Raw genomic sequence first — 7717 nt, forward strand, 5'->3', positions numbered from 1 at the left:
GGATGTTGGGGTGGGGATTGGCCGCCGGGACTTGTCAGTCATGACTCGTTCACACCCAATATAGGAGATTGAATGTGAAACTGATTGGAGACTTTTTACTGTCATGTCTTCTATGTCTTTACAAAAGCCCATTTTGAAGTAGTTTCCTCATATTGTTAATATCCTATAATGCACCACTTACTCCAAATGATTCATTGTTTACAGGAAATGACCCATTATTTAAAAGGACATTCCTGTTGATGTGGCATTATGGATTGGTATTTGTGAGTGGGTTCTTTCTATGTCGTCTTCCTATTGGCCCAACCTTCACTGCCAGTGTTACCATGCTACAGTCCAACCCACCTTTCTATGTCGTCTTCCTATTGGCCCAACCCTCACTGCCAGTGTTACCATGCTACAGTCCAACCCCCCTTACCTCTCATTTGCTGTCTCCTACCAACTCTGACATCCAAGACTTCTGTAGTGAAAACAGACAGTACAGCCTCAATCTCAACAGTCAGCTAGTCAGTCTCATCACTGAGTTGAATCACTTCCCTGTTCACAAGGAACAAAGAGCAAAGCAAACTGGATGCAGAAAATTGTGATAAATGAACAGCCACAACAAGACTCTCCTTCAGGGCCTATTTGACAACCATTCCAGCGTCCTAATGGTCAATAACCCAGTATTACAACCCCATTAACCCTCTCCTCCTAACCACTCTAATGTACTGTCAGTGGGAGTACAGGCCAGCCCACCAAGAGGCAAAACAACACTTTTATCAATGTCCTGCTGCTCGGATTGTATGAAAGTTCACCCATTCACAAATGCATTATTAACACTTTGGCTTAATTTATGTTTTTTTTAAACACCTCCCCCCGTTTTTAAATGCAAATAAATTAGCCCTAATGAAAAACCCATCCTCCTCTCCTCTACTGTCCTCCTCTCCTCTACTGTCCTCCTCTCCTCTACTGTCCTCTCCTCTACTGTCCTCTCCTCTACTGTCCTCTCCTCCTCTGCTGTCCTCTCCTCCTCTGCTGTCCTCTCCTCCTCTGCTGTCCTCTCCTCCTTTGCTGTCCTCTCCTCCTCTGCTGTCCTCTCCTCCTCTGCTGTCCTCTCCTCCTCTGCTGTCCTCTCCTCCTCTGCTGTCCTCTCCTCCTCTGCTGTCCTCCCCTCCTCTGCTGTCCTCCCCTCCTCTGCTGTCCTCCCCTCCTCTGCTGTCCTCCCCTCCTCTGCTGTCCTCCCCTCCTCTGCTGTCCTCCTCTCCTCTGCTGTCCTCTCCTCCTCTGCTGTCCTCTCCTCCTCTGCTGTCCTCTCCTCCTCTGCTGTCCTCTCCTCCTCTGCTGTCCTCTCCTCCTCTGCTGTCCTCCTCTCCTCTGCTGTCCTCTCCTCCTCTGCTGTCCTCTCCTCCTCTGCTGTCCTCCCCTCCTCCACTGTCCTCTGCTCTCAAGCTCAGGCCATTAGATAATGAATTGCCAAGGCTAATTGGAGAGAGACTAGCCAGGGGGGGCTAGAGTCGAGGGAGGTGGAGAGGGGGTTGAGATTAGGCTTGTCTCGTCTCAGTTCTCTGGTCTCTCCTTCTGGTGTTGCCCCTCTAATGGAGGTCTGGGCGACGAGAGGAGCAGGGTGTTTTCCTCCTCTACTAATAACAGGGTGCTGTGGGGACAGTAGGGCAGAGCCTCGTGTTACAGCTGTGTTGTAGTGTATTTGGAGACAGTTTTCCCACAAAGAAGATCAGTGTGGCCTCTACTAAGGATCTCTCTTCTGAGAAGAAGAGGGGAGAAAGGAGGAGAGACTGAAAACAACATTTCTCATTCCCCTCAGTCCTCTACCCTCAGTTCAGAGCAGGGTGCCTCAGAGAAAGGCCAACATACTCTGAGGCAGAGTGAAAACCTCATTCAATACTAACCCCAGCAGTTAGACCTAAGTGGAAATATAGGTGTTCACATGTTAGCTTAAGACAATATTTCTAATCCTAGATTGTGATCCAAATGATTCCAACTAAATTACTGCTAGCTATTCCAGCGACATGCCAGTATCTCGTTAAGTACTGGCAACATGCCATATTGTAATATCTGGCTCCATTGTCATCAAGCAGTCCTAGTAGAAACCAGTCTCTTCTCCTCTCCCCAGTCCCACAGACTCACAGCACCCTCCGAGTTGTTTTAAATATTCAGCACACCCCACAGTTTAATCTGTCGTCTCCTCAATAATGCACCAAGCCACACAAGTGCATTTTGCTGTCATAAAACACAGGGGGATTTAAGCATAAGCCCCAAGTCACTTTCCCCTGAATATTCATGCACTGTTGCTGTGTTTGTTTGTTCCACGTTTGTAAGACGAGTGAAGGCAAAGCCTTTTCTGCCACCTCCTGCTTCTCCCCTCCTTGTTGTGTGTGTGTGTCTCTGTCGGTCTCTGTCGGTCTCTGTGTGTCTCTGTGTGTCTCTGTCGGTCTCTGTCGGTCTCTGTCGGTGTCTCTCTTTCTGTGTCTCTTTCTGTGTCTCTTTCTGTGACTCTCTGTGACTCTCTCTGTGACTCTCTCTGTGACTCTCTGTCGGTCTCTCTGGGTGTCTCTTTCTGTGTCTCTGTGACTCTCTCTGTGACTCTCTCTGTCGATCTCTCTGGGCGTGTCTCTTTCTGTGTCTCTGTGTGTCTCTGTGTGTCTCTGTGTGTCTCTGTCGGTCTCTGTGTATCTCTGTCGGTCTCTGTCGGTCTCTGTCGGTGTCTCTCTTTCGGTCTCTGTCGGTGTCTCTCTTTCTGTGTCTCTTTCTGTGTCTCTTTCTGTGTCTCTCTCTGTCGGTCTCTCTGTCGGTCTCTCTGGGTGTCTCTCTGGGTGTCTCTTTCTGTGTCTCTGTGACTCTCTCTGTCAGTCTCTCTGGGTGTGTCTCTTTCTGTGTCTCTGTGACTCTCTCTGTCGGTCTCTCTGGGTGTCTCTCTGTGTGTCTCTCTTTGTGTCTCTCTCTCTCATTCTGTCTCTCTCTGTCGGTCTCTCTGGGTGTCTCTCTGTGTGTCTCTCTTTGTGTCTCTCTCTCTCATTCTGTCTCTCTGTAACTCTCTCTTTCGGTGTCTCTCTTTCTGTGTCTCTCTTTCTGTGTCTCTCTTTCTGTGTGTGTCTCTGTGTGTCTCTGTGTGTCTCTGTGTGTCTCTGTGTGTCTCTGTCGGTCTCTGTGTATCTCTGTCGGTCTCTGTCGGTCTCTGTCGGTCTCTGTCGGTCTCTGTCGGTGTCTCTCTTTCGGTCTCTGTCGGTGTCTCTCTTTCTGTCTCTCTTTCTGTGTCTCTTTCTGTGTCTCTTTCTGTGTCTCTTTCTCTGTCTCTCTCTGGGTGTCTCTCTGTCGGTCTCTCTGGGTGTCTCTTTCTGTGTCTCTGTGACTCTCTCTGTCAGTCTCTCTGGGTGTCTCTCTGTGTGTCTCTCTTTGTGTCTCTCTCTCTCATTCTGTCTCTCTCTGTCGGTCTCTCTGGGTGTCTCTCTGTGTGTCTCTCTTTGTCTCTCTCTCTCATTCTGTCTCTCTGTAACTCTCTCTTTCTGTGTCTCTCTTTCTGTCTCTCTTTCTGTGTCTCTTTCTGTGTCTCTTTCTGTGTCTCTTTCTGTGTCTCTTTCTCTGTCTCTCTCTGGGTGTCTCTCTGTCGGTCTCTCTGGGTGTCTCTTTCTGTGTCTCTGACTCTCTCTGTCAGTCTCTCTGGGTGTCTCTCTGTGTGTCTCTCTTTGTGTCTCTCTCTCTCATTCTGTCTCTCTCTGTCGGTCTCTCTGGGTGTCTCTCTGTGTGTCTCTCTTTGTCTCTCTCTCTCATTCTGTCTCTCTGTAACTCTCTCTTTCTGTGTCTCTCTTTCTGTGTCTCTCTTTCTGTGTCTCTCTTTCTGTGTGTGTCTCTGTGTGTCTCTGTGTGTCTCTGTGTATCTCTGTCGGTCTCTGTCGGTCTCTGTCGGTCTCTGTCGGTGTCTCTCTTTCGGTCTCTGTCGGTGTCTCTCTTTCTGTGTCTCTTTCTGTGTCTCTTTCTGTGTCTCTCTCTGTCGGTCTCTCTGTCGGTCTCTCTGGGTGTCTCTTTCTGTGTCTCTGTGACTCTCTCTGTCAGTCTCTCTGGGTGTGTCTCTTTCTGTGTCTCTGACTCTCTCTGTCGGTCTCTCTGGGTGTCTCTCTGTGTGTCTCTCTTTGTGTCTCTCTCTCTCATTCTGTCTCTCTCTGTCGGTCTCTCTGGGTGTCTCTCTGTGTGTCTCTCTTTGTATCTCTCTCTCTCATTCTGTCTCTCTGTAACTCTCTCTTTCGGTGTCTCTCTTTCTGTGTCTCTCTTTCTGTGTCTCTCTTTCTGTGTGTCTCTCTGTGTGTCTCTCTGCGTCTCTATCTCTCTCTGCGTCTCTGTCTCTCTTTCTGTGTGTCTCTTTCTGTCTCTCTTTCTGTGTGTCTCTCTTTCTGTGTGTCTCTCTTTCTGTGTGTCTCTCTTTCTGTGTGTCTCTCTGTGTCTCTGTCTCTCTGTGTCTGTCTCTCTCTCTCTGTGTCTGTCTCTGTCTCTCTCTGTGTCTGTCTCTGTCTGTCTCTGTCTCTGTCTCTCTGTCTCTGTCTCTCTGTGTGTCTCTGTCTCTCTGTGTGTCTCTCTCTCTCTCTCGGAATCTCTCTCTCTCGGACTCTCTCTCTCTCGGACTCTCTCTCTCTCGGACTCTCTCTCTCGGACTCTCTCTCTCTCTCGGACTCTCTCTCTCTCTCGGACTCTCTCTCTCTCTCGGACAGTGTCTCTCTCTCGGACAGTGTCTCTCTCTCGGACAGTGTCTCTCTCTCGGACAGTGTCTCTCTCTCGGACAGTGTCTCTCTCTCGGACAGTGTCTCTCTCTCGGACAGTGTCTCTCTCTCGGACAGTGTCTCTCTCTCGGACAGTGTCTCTCTCTCGGACAGTGTCTCTCTCTCGGACAGTGTCTCTCTCTCGGACAGTGTCTCTCTCTCAGACAGTGTCTCTCTCTCAGACAGTGTCTCTCTCTCAGACAGTGTCTCTCTCTCAGACAGTGTCTCTCTCTCAGACAGTGTCTCTCTCTCAGACAGTGTCTCTCTCTTTCTGACAGTCTCTCTCTCTCTGACAGTCTCTCTCTCTCTCTGACAGTGTTTCTCTCTCTCTGACAGTCTCTCTCTCTCTCTCTGACAGTCTCTCTCTGACAGTGTCTCTCTCTCTCGCTCTCTCTGTCTCTCGCTCTCTCTGTGTGTCTCTCTCTCTCTTGCAGTGTCTCTCTCTCTCACAGTGTCTCTCTCTTTCTCTCTTACAGTGTCTGTCTGTCTCTGTCTGTCTCTGTTTCTCTGTGTCTCTCGCTCTCTCTCTCTCGGAATCTCTCTCTCGGAATCTCTCTCTCGGACTCTCTCTCTCTCGGACTCTCTCTCTCTCGGACTCTCTCTCTCTCGGACTCTCTCTCTCTCGGACTCTCTCTCTCTCTCTCTCGGACTCTCTCTCGGACTCTCTCTCTCTCTCTCTCGGACTCTCTCTCTCTCTCTCTCGGACTCTCTCTCTCTCTCTCTCGGACTCTCTCTCTCTCTCGGACTCTCTCTCTCTCTCGGACTCTCTCTCTCTCGGACTCTCTCTCTCTCTCGGACTCTCTCTCTCTCTCTCGGACTCTCTCTCTCTCTCGGACTCTCTCTCTCTCTCTCGGACTCTCTCTCTCTCTCTCGGACTCTCTCTCTCTCTCTCGGACTCTCTCTCTCTCTCGGACTCTCTCTCTCTCTCTCGGACTCTCTCTCTCTCTCTCTCTCGGACTCTCTCTCTCTCTCTCTCGGACTCTCTCTCTCGGACTCTCTCTCTCGGACTCTCTCTCTCGGACTCTCTCGGACTCTCTCTCTCTCTCTCTCTCGGACTCTCTCTCTCTCTCGGACTCTCTCTCTCTCTCGGACTCTCTCTCAAATTCAAATTCAAATTCAAGCTGCTTTATTGGCATGAAAAACATTGTGTCAATATTGCCAAAGCAACAATGTATACAATATACATTGTAACAAAATTATAAATGATAGCAAATAATAATATAAAATGGTAGTAAATAATAATACAAAATTAAATACAAAAATAATAACAATAAAATGGTAACAGTCTACAGTAAACATTAATAATTATAGTAATAACAATAATAGTAATAATAAGTAAGTTACTGTTTACTATGCAGATGTTATTATTCAGTGTCCCTCAGGCTATGGCAGGAAAATACATATTTGGCTGCAAGAGGAGCCATTGCTCCTTCGCCCATGAGTATTCTTAGTTTTTCCTCTGGGTTCAATTTGTAAAAATTTGGAATATATGTAGTCATTTCTGTGAATAATGAATCTCTTTGTGAGGAATATTTATCACAGTAAAGGAGAAAGTGCATCTGTCTCTACCTCCCCTGTCATGCAGTGACCACATACACGCTCCTCTTTGGGTAGCCATGTCTTTTTATGTCTGCCGGTTTCTATTGCCAATCGGTGGTCACTCAGCCTGTACTTGGTAAGGATCTGTCTCTGCTTCGTATCTCTGACAGAGTAGAGATAATCAGCCAATTCATATTCTCTGTTTAGGGTCAGATAGCAATTTAGTCGGCTTTGGGATTTTGTTTCGTTTTTCCAGTATTGTAAATATGATTCCTTTGATTGGTTCATGATTTTGCTTATTGGAATTCTTTCTTTTGAAGCAGTGCTGGCGTCAGCTTGGTTGGTGAGGTCCAACACCATCTGACTGAGAGGGCTCGTTTCTGGGCTCAGCTCTTGGGCTTGAAGTGCTTTAAATTGCAGACTCGAATTTGGACTTGAATTTAGATGTAGCCAAAATTTTAATGATCTTTTCTGTATTTTCATTATTACTGGAAAACGGCCCAATTCTGCCCTACATGCATTAGTTGGTGTATTTCTCTGGACTTGTAGAATTTTCCGACAGAATTCTGCATGTAGGGCTTCAATTGGATGTTTGTCCCACATTTTAAAATCCAGTTTATTGAGTGGCCCCCAAACCTCACTTCCATAAAGTGCTATTGGTAGGATTACACTGTCAAATATTTTAGTCCAAATTCTAATTGGGATGTTGATTTTGAATAATTTCATTTTTATTGCATACATTGCTCTGCGGGCTTTTTCTTTGAGTGCCTTCACTGCCATATTAAAGTTTCCCGATGCAGATATGGTCAGACCAAGGTAGGTGTAATTTTTTGTGTGTTCAATTAAGGTGTTGTTCAGGGTGAATTTACATTTGTGTTTCTGACATCTGGGTTTTTTTTGGAAAATCATGATTTTAGTTTTTTGGAAATTTACTGCCAGGGCCCAATTATGGCAATATTGCTCCAGAATATTAATGTTTTGTTGAAGACCTTCTTTGGTTGGTGATAGAAGTACCAAGTCATCAGCATATAGCAGGTATTTCACCTCTGTGTCAAATAGTGTGAGTCCTGGGGCTGGAGATTGGTCCAACATGTCTGCTAATTCATTGATATAAATGTTGAAAAGATTTGGACTCAAATTGCAGCCTTGTCTCACACCTCGACATTGTGAAAAAAATTCTGTTCTTTGGTTTTTGATTTTTATTGCACACTTGTTTTCTGTGTACATACATTTTATTAAGTCATACACCTTACCACCAAGCCCACTTTGTAGAATTTTGTAGAATAGCCCTTCGTGCCAAATCGAATCAAATGCTTTTTTAAAGTCAATAAAGCAAGCAAAGATTTTGCCCTCTTTTTTTTGGTGGACGTGTTTATTAATTAGTGTGTGTAAGGTGTATATATGGTCAGTAGTGCGATGGTTAGGGAGAAAGC

The 7717-nt window shown here is 46.5% G+C and overlaps 1 protein-coding gene across 12 annotated transcripts in view; it reads left to right on the forward strand.

Moving 5' to 3' along the window:
• The window catches only part of LOC110535264 (receptor-type tyrosine-protein phosphatase mu), a 304962-nt gene that overhangs the window by 195569 nt on the left and 101676 nt on the right, over positions 1–7717 (forward strand). The window lies entirely within an intron of this gene.

Source organism: Oncorhynchus mykiss, chromosome 11, assembly GCF_057628025.1.
Source record: "Oncorhynchus mykiss isolate SJ-2025 chromosome 11, ASM5762802v1, whole genome shotgun sequence".
Lineage (NCBI taxonomy): Eukaryota > Metazoa > Chordata > Actinopteri > Salmoniformes > Salmonidae > Oncorhynchus > Oncorhynchus mykiss.